This window comes from Electrona antarctica (genome assembly GCF_951216825.1).
Source record: "Electrona antarctica genome assembly, chromosome: 15".
Taxonomy (NCBI): Eukaryota; Metazoa; Chordata; class Actinopteri; order Myctophiformes; family Myctophidae; genus Electrona; species Electrona antarctica.
The window spans coordinates 10,633,026-10,650,343 of record NC_136796.1 but is presented as its reverse complement, the minus strand read 5'-3'; positions in this window follow the sequence as shown (position 1 = coordinate 10,650,343).

Here is a 17,318-nt window from a genome sequence, read left to right as displayed (position 1 = left end):
CATGGGAGGGGTCAGACACAATTTTCTTAACCTGTCCAATGGTGGCCTGCTCAAAAATGACCTGGGGGGTGATCGGAGGTGTAGACATACCCATGATCTTCCCTGCCATTTTGGCTAATCTAAGGATCTCAGATTTGTATTTCACAGTTAGGTTTCCAAACCAACTGGTGATACCATACCTTAGAATAGACTCTATACTAGCTCTGTAGAAAATCAGCATTATGTTTCTAAAAGTCTGAGCCGACGGAGAAAGTGAAGGCGTTGGTGTACCTTTGCACACATACTTGTCACATGGGAGTGCCAGCTTATATCACAATCCATGTGCACTCCTAGATATTTATAGGAGGTGACCTGTTTGATGTCATGACCATGTATGGTGATCGTGGTGTGGTCACCTATAGACCTGGGATCCACTACAATCTCCTCAGTTTTCCTTACATTAACTTGTAAGTGATGTTCATCACACCAGGTTACAAACCTGTCCACTCCAGTTGTATGGCTACTGGTGTTACCTTCACTTGTGAGTAAACTAAGTATAACAGTGTCGTCAGAGAACTTGACTACACACTGATTATACTTTTACTGTTCTAGCTATAGTGCTCAGTGTGCCTGCATGCTGCACAAAGGACACACAAAGCCAGTCATTAGAGCGGTGTGCACCACTCAAAAACACGAGCTTTGTCTGCTCATTTCTTTGTGTCATCACTTAACAATTCCACTTGTTTAATCTGTATCCTGCACAAGTTCTCTATTCTGATTTAGATGAAATTGGGTATCCTGACCTGAAAATGCATTTTCTGTTTAAAAAGCTGGAGAGATATGGAGACTGGTTACGGAACAAACACTCTATACAATGACTACTATCACAATATAGAGCTTACCCTCTACATTTTAATGCAAGGACTTACGGTGATGCAGCACTGGGCAGCAACTTCAGAGGGACACCCAACGGCAGGGCAAAAGTATAAAGAGTAAAATATCGAAACAATGCCTGTACTCCAGGACCTGGCTAAGATATGTCTGCGCTTCATTTAGCGGAGAATATCTCAACTGTTCTTGGCTAATATGACCGCTGCGAACAACGTGGGAACTGTGAAATACCCGGAAATGACCACACCAGACAGCTACTTCAAACATGGCTCTATCTTCTAAACTGTTTGTGCGACAGATTTCCTGAGATGCTCAAAATGTTCAGAATACTCAATAGACCATATGCACACGGCGGTCATTTTTCTACAACTTAATGGCAGGGTGGAATCTAGCCGCAATTTGCCAATGCAATGCCAATACATCTAAACAGACAGTTTAAGTCCTATCTAATTGTATTAAATTATGTCAAACTCACTAAAATTGCAGCTGTACGAAAAGCTTGAATGATGCTCTTTCTATCTGCAAAGTGTTTGTTTCATAAAAGTCCACGGTAGACATGTTATGAACTACTTTATGTCAAATTCCTTGCAGGTGATCTTCTTCTAAGTATTGGAGTTTGGAAGCGCTCGTTGATTAATCACTCAACAGCCCTGCGTACCACCTGTTTTGAATTTGCACATAATGCAGGAGGCAGCAGGATGTTGCGTTACTGAAAGGGAGCGCTTCCAAACTCCGAAAAAAATCACCTGCAAGGAATTTCTTGACATAAAGTAGCTCATAACATATCTATGGTGGATTTTTATGAAACAAACACTTTGCAGATAGAAAGAGCATCATTCAAGCTTTCCGTACAGCTGCAATTTTAGTGAGTTTGACATAATTTAATACAATTAGATAGGACTTTGTCTGTTTAGATGTATGGGCAGTCATTGGCAAATTGCGGCTAGTTTCCACCCTGCCATTAAGTTGTAGAAAAATGACCGCTGTGTGCATATGGTCTATTGAGTATTCAAACATGAGTATTCTGAACATTTTGAGCATCTCAGGAAATCTGTCGCACAAACAGTTTAGAAGATAGAGCCATGTTTGTAGTAGCTGTCTGGTGTGGTCATTTCCGGGTATTTCGCCCCGGATAGAGAATCTTTCACAGTTCCCACGTTGTTCGCAGTGGTCATATTAGCCAAGAACAGTTGAGATATTCTCCACTAAATGAAGCACATACATATCTTAGCCAGGTCCTGGAGTACTGCTGAAGAACAGTGAAGCGTGTCGGGACTCGGCAGCACCCACCGAATGAAGCGAAAGTTTGCCGCTACAGAGTCTGACCCCTGTTAGTGCAGTACCTCCTCAAGATCTCTCATACACTGACTGACAGACACAGTCATCGGCGATGAGGCCGAGTGATGGAGAGATTGATGGAGGGTTCTGTTGGAGAGTACGTGCGTGCACGTACGTGCGCTCATTGATGTGCAGCGGGCAGAGTGAGAGGGAGAACGTACTGTATGTCTGGGGTCACACCACCTGTGGCCCAAGGCAGAGCCTGGCTCTCTTTCACAAGCACGACTCACACCAGATAACTCAGAACTGTATACAGCCGGTTTCTTATACACACATGAACACACGTGTGCACGCCGTGCGCACACACACACACACACACACACACACACACACACACACACACACACACACAGTACATCCCTCCCTCCCCCCTCATCATCTTAAGAGTACTTACAGTAGTTACCATGGCAACATTCACAGTCTGTCCACTAAAACGCTCAATATGAATGTGTGTGTGTGTGTGTGTGTGTGTGTGTGTGTGTGTGTGTGTGTGTGTGTTTTTGTGTAAGGATCTGAAAGCGTGAGACCTTGTTCCTCTTGTGTGTGTATGCGTGTGTGAGAGAGGGAGAGTTTCCCACCCCCATCTCTCTCCCCGTTTCCTGTCTGCCTACTGTAAACCTATCAATAAAGGCATGAGAGAGAGGGAGAGAGAGAGGGTTTCTCTCGCTTTTAAAGTGGTTCTATCAAGTGTGAGATGTAACACATTGGCTACTACGTGCTGTGGGGGTGAGAAATGTGTGTGTACTTGTATTACTAATATACTTCTCAGGACCAAATGTCCCCGTATAGTAGGATTTTTGAAATGGACATTGTGAGGAATGGTCCTCACTTAGTTGCGTGCACTGCTGCAGTCACGCACAGGAAAATAGCCGATCTACAAGCTGCGTCAACGGTTTAGCCATTTCAGATGTTAAATCGATGAGTAATCGTTGGTCGAGCACTCTCCAAAATCGGGATCCGTATTGGACCTAGAAATCGGCCGGGCTGTTCTTCAAATACAAGATAAAGGAAGCGAAAAATAGACACTGAAGAGTAGGAGTAGAGTAAAATAGAGGAGAGAAGGAAGGAGGGTTAGATACATAGATGTAAGTGTGGAGTGAGAGAAGCATGGCAAGAGACAGACATGCCTTGTTGAGCCATGTGGCCCATATAGGGCAGGAGCCTATCTGCTGTTTCTGTAGCACGAGGCAGCTTGATGTACAAGTACACCCCCTGGACATGATGTACAAGTACACCCCCTGGACATGATGTACAAGTACACCCCCTGGACATGATGTACAAGTACACCCCCTGGACATGATGTACAAGTACACCCCCTGGACATGATGTACAAGTACACCCCCTGGACATGATGCACAAGTATACCTCCTGGACATGATGTACAAGTACACCCCCTGGACATGATGTACAAGTACACCCCCTGGACATGATGTACAAGTACACCCCCTGGACATGATGTACAAGTACACCCCCTGGACATGATGTACAAGTACACCCCCTGGACATGATGTACAAGTACACCCCCTGGACATGATGTACAAGTACACCCCCTGGACATGACACTATTATGTCAGGACTTACGCCAATCCAACCCTTGATGCTGAGTGCCAAGCAGGGATGCACTGGCATCCATTGCATTAGCAAGTTGTGTTAGTCCTGGACCAGGACCAGAACCAGCATGAGAAGCTCTTTGGACATGTATTTTTAACATGGCCATACTAAGCAAAATCTCAGGTGATTGTTATAATTCAAAGGGCCCCGTTATGTGTAAAGTGTCTATTTAAATTCATTTTCAGAATTGTATTACCTCTCTATAAAATGCTATGATGGGTAAAAGAAGTGTCGGCATATGTCAGTCAGACCTGCTCCATTGGAGTGGCGGCATTCAATTGATTTGACCTAGATTCGCGCTGTGATCTAATTAATTATTTTGGGCCAGCTGTGTAGCCTCTACTGGATGAATAGGTGTATAGTTTTTTTCACAGACACATGGTAACATAAGGTACATTTGAAGTAGGTACATTCCTCAGCCCAAACGCACGTGAAAACTAGTACGACGCCTGCTTTATGCGTGTCAATTTTATAACTTGCTGAATGTACCGTCTGAAATTCAGTTTCTTCATTCAAATATTGTGTTTTAATCTCAAGATGAACTTCAATATTTCTGTACTACTGCAAGGGTTTTACTTCCATGCCAGCATTGCATAGGTACGTACAGTAGGCCTAGGTTTGACATTTTTCAATTAGTGGATATATCTGTGTTTGGAACCACCTTGTCAGTGATTGCGTTTCTAGAGTGTGGCAGTATTTTAATGAGCTTCACTCAGGGTCTCAGGGTCACAAAACCATTATGATACTCCTCTGAGGCTCTGATGTGACGTATATAATGATCACATTCTAAGCATGAGAAACCTGGGCTTTGAAAGCCATTTCCTTCACTTGTTTTTAGCCATTAAGGGTGATAACTGTTGAAGTGTGAGTCTGAAACTGCTTATCAACACAGGTGAATCCAATCACTCAGCAGAAACGGTAATTATGACCCGATGGATTCAGAACTTGATTGAGCATATTATTTCAGCAAATGGCCCCTGGCCAAAAAAAACATCATCTAGACAATAAATATATAAATACAAATATCTAATCTAATTTCCTTTATTGCTGACCTGGAACATCACCAGCTAATGACCTTTCAACAGGAGAGCCAGCTGTCTTTTTTATTATTTATTTATTTTTGCTTCCCCGGTACATTGCTTGCTTGGTCTAATAGTGATTAGGGGCAATATCCCTTTAACAGAAAGGTCGTTGACTGCTGATTCCAGGGGTCAACATGATAATGAAGTGCCACACCGTGGTTGGTAATTATATTCTTTATGAGCAAGATAAAAGTTTACAGTCTCCTGAATGTTTGGCAGGCAAGCGGTCAATATCGGACACACACACACACACACACACACACACACACACACACACACACACACACACACACACACACACACACACACACACACACACACACACACTCAAACACACTCATTGTGACCCTGCCATCGCCTGTAATTATTGGACAGAGGTTAGGGGGACGCGGGTCACAGAGCCACTGACACATACACACTTTCGATTTGTGGAAAACTGTTCATAACCTTTGAATATGAGCTGACTCCAGTGCGTGCGTGCGTGCGTGCGTGCGTGCGTGCGTGCGTGCGTGCGTGCGTGCGTGCGTGCGTGCGTGCGTGCGTGCGTGCGTGCGTGCGTGCGTGCGCGCACACACGCGTGCGTGCGCGCACGCACACACACACACACACACACACACACAATACTTGACCCTGTCATCTCCTGTAATGGTGTGATTGATGAGTCTATTGATGTTCCATATGGCCCCTCTCTTGAGGTTATACACCACTGTATTGATTGTGTGTGTGTGTTCTCGCGTGTGTGTGCATGTGCGCTCGCGCTGAGGAAGTTTTCTGTCTATGTTTTGCCTGTGTGTGTGTGTGTGTTGTCATTGATTAGTGCCGGGGCGTGATAGGAATAATCAGTCTGTTGTCGTGGGTTTCGTTGCAGAGGTATTCGGAATATCAGCGTCCTGCAGATTACTCATAATGCAATGTATATGCCTCCTCCTTGGCCAGCACTTTGATTAGCACAGATTTGGAAAGACGCATTACAAACGCACACATGATGCTAATGTTGTTTTAATGGAATAGAATGCAGATTCTGTTCCTTCAAGGTGATATGAGGGGTGTGTGTGTGTGTGTGTGTGTGTGTGTGTGTGTTTTGACATCGATGGACTGCCAGAAGTAGAATCATATACAGAAGAACATTTCTTTTGTTAATGTTTCTGTAGAAGCATAATCATATCATGTGTGTGTGTGTGTGTGTGTGTGTGTGTGTGTGTGTGTGTGTGTGTGTGTGTGTGTGTGTGTGTGTGTGTGTGTGTGTGTGTGTGTGTGTGTGTGTGTGTGTGTGTGTGTGTGTGTGTGTGTGTGTGTGTGTGTGTGTGTGTGTGTGTGTGTGTGTGTGTGTGTGTGGCCACACTGAGACAGAGCGTTGACGCTAGCCTTGCTGTGCACTCTGTGCAGCAGGCAAGACTTGCTCCTCCCTTTATGTCACATCCTCCTGTATTCAAATTGGCTAATGGGAGGGGCCGGCTGGCGGACCATGGCCATGTCACTCTGACACAGACCATGAACAAACCCCATACACCCATATATAGGCAGGACCACGGCCACGCCACTGGCAAAAAGCCATAACTGGACTAATATACGTTGGTTTTGCTATTTTATTTAGCGCCATTATTAATTCTAGCAGACTGGATGCGGATTCTTTTTTCTTTTTTTTATCCCACGATTTTGCAACCCATTTTTTCACCCAGTGTCAATTATCTTTCTTTTCTTTTCAAAATCTTTTCATTAAATTTTTCAATAACAGAAACCTCAAGAGATCTCAGGGGCAGGCAAATAATGAAAAGACGAAGATGTCTCTGAGCAACACATGCCCCTCCCAGACAAAAAAATCTCCCCTTCACCCCAGTGTCAATTATCTAATGTAATCCTGGGCGATACGTTCCCTCTGCCAACCTGGGGAGAGCAGCACGCACATTCTTGTGTACGCACAAGCATGCGTGTTTGTTCAAAGTGTTTATGTTGTTAGATCAGTGCAACACAAAGGGTTAGGGTGTAGGCTACATAGTTCAGTACATATACGGATGGATACTGTACATAAAAACATAACTACATATGTGACCAGATTTGACTGAGAGACTGCCATCGCATAAATTCCAGCTTTTCACCAGAGGAGAAAAACTTTTTTTTTTTTTTTTAAATGAGTTAGACTCTTCACATAGAGCATGTCTGAAATAAGTGTCAGAGCTGAAATCGACATATAAATATGAAATAAATGCTTAAACATGTAGCTAGGTGTAATGTTAGAGACCACAGAAGTGAACCTTTCAAGCCTGTTTTCTTAACTTGAACTGAACAACCAATACGTCAATTTGAAGCTATGATTCCCTGCTTTCATATGACATGAAAAAACAAAACAAAACAAAAATCCTCTCTCAGTCAAATTTGGTCACATATTTTAGTGACAAGCGGATTAACGCACTGGGTACCGAGGGTTGTCCCATGGGTGGGTTCAGGTAAGTTTACTAGAAAATATCACAGGTTCAGACACACACACACACACACACACACACACACACACACACACACACACACACACACGAGAGCATGTGCTTTCAAGTGATGAGGTTTCACCTGCAAGACTTTTCTCCGCTCGTTAATTTTAATGCCTGAGCATTCATTGAAAAGACGGAGATTCATGGAGTGGGAAGACACTCTGGACGTAATGGAGCCAGATGAAGTATGGCGTTACCTGCAGACTCACTTCACTGTCGACGAGAGAGCCAGTAGGACGTCCTTGACTTTTAGAGGCATCACATTTATGCATACATCGTCCTCTCCATGTGGGCTAGAGCAGTGTTATGCAATCCATACCGAGCACTGCTGTGCATTCCATACCGAGCACTGCTGTGCATTCCATACCGAGCACTGCTGTGCATTCCATACCCATCCATCCATCCATACAATTTACAATTTAGGCATTTAGCAGACGCTCTTAATCCAGAGCGATTTACATTAAGCAAGAACAAAAAAAGCATGGGAATACATCACATATATAAAAAGTATTTATCATGAAACGTGCGTAAGCTAAGAACGTAACAGTGGAATATCTATATAATGAAACTATACATATATACTATACTATGCTATACATATGTACTATGACGTGCTATGACTACATACAATGCAATTATAGTGCTGTCTACATAACATGCTATAAGTCTGTATCAAATGCTATCTAAGTCTACAAAGATGCTATCTAAGGGGGTAGGGTAAGTGCTATGGGCCATGATGGAGTCTGAAAAGGTGGGTTTTCAGACTACGGCGGAATATTGGGAGTGATGCTGCAGTTCTGACTGCAACGGGAAGTGCATTCCACAGTTTTGGAGCCAGAAGGGAGAAGCGTTGTCCCAGCGTTTTTAGCGCGGGAGGGTTTGTAGGGTTCAATCATACTTGCAAGATATGGGGGAGCCATACTATTCATCCATCCATCTTCAACCGCTTATCCGTAGTCTGGTCGCGGGGGCAACGGCTCACCCAGAGAGCTCCAGATTTCCCTCTCCAGAGCAACATTAGTAACTTCCTCCTGGTGGATCCCGAGGCGTTCCAAGGCCAGTGAGTCGATGTAATTCCTCCATCTTATCCTTGGTCTGCCCCGGGGGGTCTCCTCCCAGTGGGTCGTGCCTCGAGGACCTCCCTAGGGAGACGCTCGAGAGGCATCCTAACCAGATGCCCCGAACCACCTAAGCTGGCTCCTTTCCAGGCGAAGAAGCAGCGACTCTACTCAGTCTTTTGATCATCCCGGAAGTTCAGTGTGACTGAACTTCTCACCATACCCTCATTCCATGCCCTCTTTTCTCTATATCTCTATATTATAGAGCACTGCTGAGCCTGTGCATTGCAGACTGGAGGGGCAGATACTGTATACAGACAGGCATATAGGGAAATACAGCAGCAGAAGTAGGGGGACCCGCTGGTGGGATTTGGTCCGTGGTCAAGGAGCATGCATACTGTACGGTCCATTCCATCAGTGTGGCAAGTCAATAAATGTCAGAGGGAACGAATTGCTTGTCTTTCATCGTCTTTCTTCTTCTCCCAAGTCGTGCGTTTTAATATTTGATGTTGTCTCCATAGCGTTAACCTCATTCTGACCTCATTCACTCTTCATAGTTTTCCTGTGAGTAAAGAATCAGCAGCCCGGCTGCACTGGAGCCGGTAAACAACTCTCACAGCACAGCGTTCAGCGACACCATAACTACTTCTGTCAAAAACATACATTATGGTACGCTACTTTTATGGATGACGGTTCCATAAAACCAGGCTGTGGAGTTTAGAATCCACCCCGTCTGACTGACGCTACAGAATAGTTGCTACAAACACGTTGAATCATTTATAAACCCCCTCTCCTTCAATAGTGGTAGTGGCGGTTTTCAGCTGTTTAATGTTTTCCAGTGTCAAACTGTATATTTCATACATGAATTACCAGAGGCATCACACCATGCAAGACCTTTTTTGTTCCCCTCTTGAGACGGAGCTGGGTGAGCATCACCGCTGATCCCATCCTCCGGATGGACTAAACTTCTACCTAAAAAAGAAGCTCTCTGAGATGTTTCTGTACTTTACATCACCATGTGAGTCTCACCTGGGTGCCATAGCATCGTGATGTACGATTGCAAACTACAACCGTGGGCGGTTTGGGGTGGTAAAATGTTTTGTTTTTATAGCGTTGCGCTCTTGGAGGCGAGGCGAGGCGAGGTGTGGTGTGTGTGTGTGTGTGTGTGTGTGTGTGTGTGTGTGTGTGTGTGTGTGTGTGTGTGTGTGTGTGTGTGTGTGTGTGTGTGTGTGTGTGTGTGTGTGTGTGTGTGTGTGTGTGTGTGTGTGTGTGTGTGTGTGTGTGTGTGTGTGTGTGTGTGTACGCTTTTTCACATTATGCTTTATACTTGTTGAAATGTATCACTTACATTTTAGTAAGGAAGTCAACAGGGATTCGATCAGGCCAAAACCTACTACATCACCCATACTGTACGTCATGACAAAATGGCCACATTAAGTCCAAGATCACACGGCGAGCCCCGGCGCTGTTTAGACCCCGTCTTGTTTGAGCCTGCCAACTACTGTTGACATGGTGTTTCTGAACCGCCTCTTTAGTGTCCTCTAGCGACTTTATTTTCCCCGAGACATCTGTGACAGGAATTGCCGTTTGATCATCCCAACGACATGCACTCCCTCCCACCCAGTCTGTTCTCCCAACGTGCTAATGAGCTTATCCGCACAAATGGGACCAGTGATGGTTGGGCTGCGTCAGGTCAGGTGTTGGTGAATGTTCCCGTGGCATGCGGGGGTGTGTTGGACCATTGCTGCAGAGAGAGGTGGTATGGGGAGGGAAACCCACGGGGATGATAACTGCTTAATTAAATCCTCCTCTTACATAAGTCTACCCCCGGTAGGCGCGGAGGGTGTAACCGGCAAGCGCAAGTGAGCAGAAAGCCCGCCTGTTCCTATAAAAAGGAGACCTGAAGCCATAGACCTGTGAAGAGGACACCATTGATTTGTGCCGTTTAATTAATTACGCTGAAGTGGCTGTTCCCTGGCAGTTAAGTTTAAGCCGGCAATTTTTTCCCGTCTGCTTAGCATAGAAGACAGTGCGAGTGCACTGAGGTGTCAGCACTCCTCTGTTCAGACCGCAGCCAGATTTGAATGGTTTGGCTAATGATGACTGACTGTCCACACTGTCGACTTATCTCTTGACTTATGACTACACTACACATGCAGTATGTGTTAAGGTTCAGACATACTCCAGTTTTGAGGTGATGACCTTAAACCTACTCACCGTGTTGGTTGGGAAAACTGTCTACAACATGGCGTCACTGAGCCGCGGTGATAAGCGACTCACCGCTCACCCAACACATCTCTCGGTTAGTTTGTACTGACCACCGCAGTGGTTAGGTTATCACCTAAAAACTGGAGTATGTGTCCCGCCTCACGATCTGTTGTAAGATGGTGTCACTTGCAAAAAATGGACACAAATAGCAACACTTCAGTGTCTGAGCATCCAGACAGACACATCTTTAGGAATCTCTGATTTGATTCAAAACAAAACAACCCACTGGGGGGGAGGGGGGGGGGCTGTGTGTGTGTGTGTGTGTGTGTGTGTGTGTGTGTGTGTGTGTGTGTGTGTGTGTGTGTGTGTGTGTGTGTGTGTGTGTGTGTGTGTGTGTGTGTGTGTGTGTGTGTGTGTGTGTGTGTGTGTGTGTGTGTGTGTGTGTGTGTGCACACACACACACACACACACATGTCTGAACATAGTTGCGTGTCTAAAGTCATGATACAATTTAGGCATTTAGCAGACGCTCTTAATCCAGAGCGATTTACATTAAGCAAGAACAAAAAGCATGGGAATACATCACATATATAAAATGCATTTATCAAGAAACATGGGTAAGCTAAGAACGTAACTAGAACATATCTATATATGACACTATACATATAAGCTATACATATATATTATACTATGCTGTACTGTTATTGTGCTGTCTACATGACATGCTATAAGTCGGTTTCAAATGCTATCTAAGTCTAAAAAGTGCTGTCTAAGGGGGTAGGGTAAGTGCTATGATATCCTTGACTTCTCTAACAGAACGCACACTACTTACTCTGTGAATAAATACACACTGTGGCCCTTGTAGCTGATAGCTGACACACATTTCAAATATCTGCAGCATGAGGTGTGTTTATTCAGCTCCAAACAGTCCATCTTATTTCAGCCCAGTTTAAACATAACCTGAAATGAGTCTTGCCAAAGCCCATAACCAAACATAAAAAAGGACATCAATAATCTTTGTAGCTTCCTATAAACTCGTTCCAAAATGTACAGTTTCTCCTACAGATCTGGCCCCATGTTTCACTATAAATAATAAGACGCAAGTAAAGTAAATAAATTGAACAGAGCAACACTAAAATCACTTGTTTGAATTAGTGAAAGATGTATAGGCCGACTTCATCGGGCCAGCAATTGATTCTGGTCACATTCTCCAGTGCAAATCACAGTAATCCTGACCTTTTGTGAGTTTTAATGCGAAAATCCGCATGAGACCGTAGATTCACTTGCATTGATGCATCCGCTGACATATTTGCAGAGATAAAGTTAAATTGTGCGTGTGTGCGTGTGTGCGCGCGCCTGCGGAGCGGGAGGGATTTAGGAGAATTTTCAATAGCTCACCCATAAACAGTATAATCTGCAAAATCTGATTGTTAATTCCTTGTGTCAGTTATGATTTTATCATCAGTCAGTGAGTCAAAGTTTATGATTAAAAAAAATCCAATCGGCTTTTCTCTTACACTAGTGAGTCCATTCAAGTGCTTTTCAGAGATAAAGAGAGAGAGGGGGGCGGGAGATGATTTATTGTTATTGCCTGTCTTATTAAAAAACGGTAATGTCTACCTTTTTACTTAATAAACAAACTAGGATTGCATATGTTTTGCGACAGCATCGCTGTCCATGGTGTGTGTGCTTGCGCGCGCACACACACACAAACACACGCGCCTGCCTTAAATATGTTTTCCTGTTCCAGTATGCAGCATGCCTCTTGGACCATTGCGATCTGATTCAATAGCGCCTGGTGATGCAATGTATCTGGTTGTGTAAGCCCCGTTATCAACAACATTGTACGAAGGCCCCAGGGCAGGCATTGCCAGCTCCTGGAGGAATAGCAAGTAGGTCTAGAGCGCATGGACACCCCATGGTCAGCACCAGACTCAGAACTCAGAACAGTAATGGACGGTTCTGTTGTGCTCGGCAGGGACAAATTGGATAATTAACCTTTTTCCGACTTATCCTTTGTAATTGTGTGCGTAAGTGATTCTGAAAGCTCACACTGTTCTAACCTCCCTGCACTGCAATATCCTCTCTGAAGTCTGAAGCGATTCTCTCGGCAGAATCACCTACAGTATGCGCCGTTCATTGTCCGACCAAAAACCATTGTGTTCCTGAGGTCCTTTCTCACAACCACTCAAAATCTCTGCGGTTAATTCTCTGCCAAGGGCATATTTCGACGCATGTGAAATCCAAAGCCCACACTGCCATGGACGTATGTTGTGTGTTTACGCCCTCTTCGCTAACCTCACCATTTGACTCTCATTGAAACATCTGCTAGGAGATCACACTACCATCAAGGCTCCATTTGCAGCCTCCCCCTGGCCAGCCGGCGCGCCTGATGGAGGGGAAAGGAACTGGTTGGAATAACATGTTCCTTCCACGCGCTACGTCCAACCAGGGAAACTCCCCCCTGTCAGGTGTAAAGGAGCAACTTGGACACTCATGAAGGAAGCATGAGTTCAAGTGCGTTGCTCTCCCCATGTCCCCCATATATGGGGACTAGGTTGGCGGAGGGTGTGTAGAGCCCAGGATCACATTAGATAATTGGCACAGGGGTGAAGAAATGGGTTACAAAATCGAGGGATAAAAATTAAAAGAGAAGGCTCCATTTGCTAACTCAGAGCTATAAGCAAAGCAGCATTCCCCTGTCTCCATTTGATTGGAATGAGCTCCAGAAGACTGGTCTGTCCTTCAGGACGTCATCATGAACTCTCCTGTGCACAGTGAACAGCTGAGTCCTGGGTCCTTAAATTCATTGATGAGCCTTGATGGGAATGGGATTACGAATCAGATTACTATGCATCTGAAAAGCGTCTCTTCACACAGCCCTGGGTAGGCCACCTGGCCTGGCAGAGACGTGCGATCCGCGAAGGCCGCTTTCTAGTTGCAGCTGAAATGTATTGTGTGTAATTACACACTTGAAAACATGACTCTTGGTGATAATGAAACTATTGATATTCAATTAAGAGATGCAGCCACGGGCAGAGATCGAGGAACTGTCTCCAAACTGTATAGATTATTATGCCTTACTGTAGCTGCAAAGCGAGAAAGCACAATGTGAGAAAGATGTACCTCTCACAACGGACCAGTGGGAAGCTATACTGAGTCGCTCCGTCTTCAGAACTGTCAGGTAAAGTTAATACAAAGTTTTTGTTTAGTCCGTGCATCACCCCACAAACGGAAGACAATAAGTAGTAATGATTCAAGATAATGTGCTGGCATGGCTGTGAGATGACTAGCACGTTTATGAATCAATCGTGCCCCCCGTTCAGAGGTAAGGGAATTTTCCGTGAATGTGAAAGATGTCTTTGAGCAAAACTTTAGGCTGCATACATTTCACATTTGTCCAAAAGTGGGTCTACTGGGAAGTAACTTAAAGGACCACTTCACCACTTTTCAACATCTCTTCATATAATTGGTCCTCACTAATGTTCATGATAAAACACCACCATCTGTGTCTCATAGGAGGGCTTTGGGCAGTTCGGACACCCGTCCACCAGTGACATCATCATTAGGCAGATTGTTTTTTAAACGAGATTTGTTTTAAATAGATTTTTATTATCATGAGAACGATGGCTTCAACTTTTGCATTACAACTTTTCAGGAAAAGAAAGCCTGCCGTTTCTATTAGCTTGGATTCACCATCGATGATGTCACTGGTGGACGGGTTTCTGAACTGCCCACAGCCTTCCTATGAGACACAGACTGAGTAGGAAAAAATTGTGGTATTTTATCATGAACATTAGTTAGGACCAATTATAGGAAGAGAAGTTGAAAAGTGGTGAAGTGGTCCTTTAAGTAAGATATCTAGAACGAGTTACTCAGTTACTAATTCACGCTTTGTGCGCCACAGCTGAATGGTTAGGGAGCCCACCATGGGTAAAATGGTAAATGGTAAATGGTGCATTTATATAGCGCCTTTATCCAAGGAGCTTTACATAGATTGTGCATTACATTCACCCATTCATACACCGATGGCAACGGAAACCATGCAAGGCACCAACCAGCACATCGGGAGCAATTAGGGGTTCAGTGTCTTGCTCAAGGACACTTCGACAGTAACTCTGGGGGAGCCCGGGTTTGAACTGGCAACCTTGCGGTTACCATCCAGGCACTCTACCCCTGAACCACCGCCGCCCTGGGAAACCGAAAAGCTTGCAGTTAACCACCAGTAGAATGCCAATTGACAACCTCAAGAGGAATCCAAAGATAAACTGAGAAAACGGAGTGAAAAGAAGAAGCAGAGCCTGCCTTCAGGCAATGTTACATTGAAGTATAAACCGAACGTGCCAGGATCGATTCCGGGCTTCAGCAATGTGTCGAAATGTCCCTGAGAAAGACACTGAACCCCTAACTGCTCCACCGAGTCACTGCCCCCCGTTGCGCCCACTGCTCCTGAACCCCTAACTGCTCCACCGAGTCACTGCCCCCCGTTGCGCCCACTGCTCCTGAACCCCTAACTGCTCCACCGAGTCACTGCCCCCCGTTGCGCCCACTGCTCCTGAACCCCTAACTGCTCCACCGAGTCACTGCCCCCCGTTGCGCCCACTGCTCCTGAACCCCTAACTGCTCCACCGAGTCACTGCCCCCCGTTGCGCCCACTGCTCCTGAACCCCTAACTGCTCCACCGAGTCACTGCCCCCCGTTGCGCCCACTGCTCCTGAACCCCTAACTGCTCCACCGAGTCACTGCCCCCCGTTGCGCCCACTGCTCCTGAACCCCTAACTGCTCCACCGAGTCACTGCCCCCCGTTGCGCCCACTGCTCCTGAACCCCTAACTGCTCCACCGAGTCACTGCCCCCCGTTGCGCCCACTGCTCCTGAACCCCTAACTGCTCCACCGAGTCACTGCCCCCCGTTGCGCCCACTGCTCCTGAACCCCTAACTGCTCCACCGAGTCACTGCCCCCCGTTGCGCCCACTGCTCCTGAACCCCTAACTGCTCCACGGAGTCACTGCCCCCCGTTGCGCCCACTGCTCCTGAACCCCTAACTGCTCCACCGAGTCACTGCCCCCCGTTGCGCCCACTGCTCCTGAACCCCTAACTGCTCCACCGAGTCACTGCCCCCCGTTGCGCCCACTGCTCCTGAACCCCTAACTGCTCCACCGAGTCACTGCCCCCCGTTGCGCCCACTGCTCCTGAACCCCTAACTGCTCCACCGAGTCACTGCCCCCCGTTGCGCCCACTGCTCCTGAACCCCTAACTGCTCCACCGAGTCACTGCCCCCCGTTGCGCCCACTGCTCCTGAACCCCTAACTGCTCCACCGAGTCACTGCCCCCCGTTGCGCCCACTGCTCCTGAACCCCTAACTGCTCCACCGAGTCACTGCCCCCCGTTGCGCCCACTGCTCCTGAACCCCTAACTGCTCCACCGAGTCACTGCCCCCCGTTGCGCCCACTGCTCCTGAACCCCTAACTGCTCCACGGAGTCACTGCCCCCCGTTGCGCCCACTGCTCCTGAACCCCTAACTGCTCCACCGAGTCACTGCCCCCCGTTGCGCCCACTGCTCCTGAACCCCTAACTGCTCCACCGAGTCACTGCCCCCCGTTGCGCCCACTGCTCCTGAACCCCTAACTGCTCCACCGAGTCACTGCCCCCCGTTGCGCCCACTGCTCCTGAACCCCTAACTGCTCCACCGAGTCACTGCCCCCCGTTGCGCCCACTGCTCCTGAACCCCTAACTGCTCCACCGAGTCACTGCCCCCCGTTGCGCCCACTGCTCCTGAACCCCTAACTGCTCCACCGAGTCACTGCCCCCGTTGCGCCCACTGCTCCTGAACCCCTAACTGCTCCACCGAGTCACTGCCCCCCGTTGCGCCCACTGCTCCTGAACCCCTAACTGCTCCACCGAGTCACTGCCCCCCGTTGCGCCCACTGCTCCTGAACCCCTAACTGCTCCACCGAGTCACTGCCCCCCGTTGCGCCCACTGCTCCTGAACCCCTAACTGCTCCACCGAGTCACTGCCCCCCGTTGCGCCCACTGCTCCTGAACCCCTAACTGCTCCACCGAGTCACTGCCCCCCGTTGCGCCCACTGCTCCTGAACCCCTAACTGCTCCACCGAGTCACTGCCCCCCGTTGCGCCCACTGCTCCTGAACCCCTAACTGCTCCACCGAGTCACTGCCCCCCGTTGCGCCCACTGCTCCTGAACCCCTAACTGCTCCACCGAGTCACTGCCCCCCGTTGCGCCCACTGTTCCTGAACCCCTAACTGCTCCACCGAGTCACTGCCCCCCGTTGCGCCCACTGCTCCTGAACCCCTAACTGCTCCACCGAGTCACTGCCCCCCGTTGCGCCCACTGCTCCTGAACCCCTAACTGCTCCACCGAGTCACTGCCCCTCGTTGCGCCCACTGCTCCTGAACCCCTAACTGCTCCACCGAGTCACTGCCCCCCGTTGTGCCCACTGCTCCTGAACCCCTAACTGCTCCACCGAGTCACTGCCCCCCGTTGCGCCCACTGCTCCTGAACTCCTAACTGCTCCACCGAGTCACTGCCCCCCGTTGCGCCCACTGCTCCTGAACCCCTAACTGCTCCACCGAGTCACTGCCCCCCGTTGCGCCCACTGCTCCTGAACCCCTAACTGCTCCACCGAGTCACTGCCCCCCGTTGCGCCCA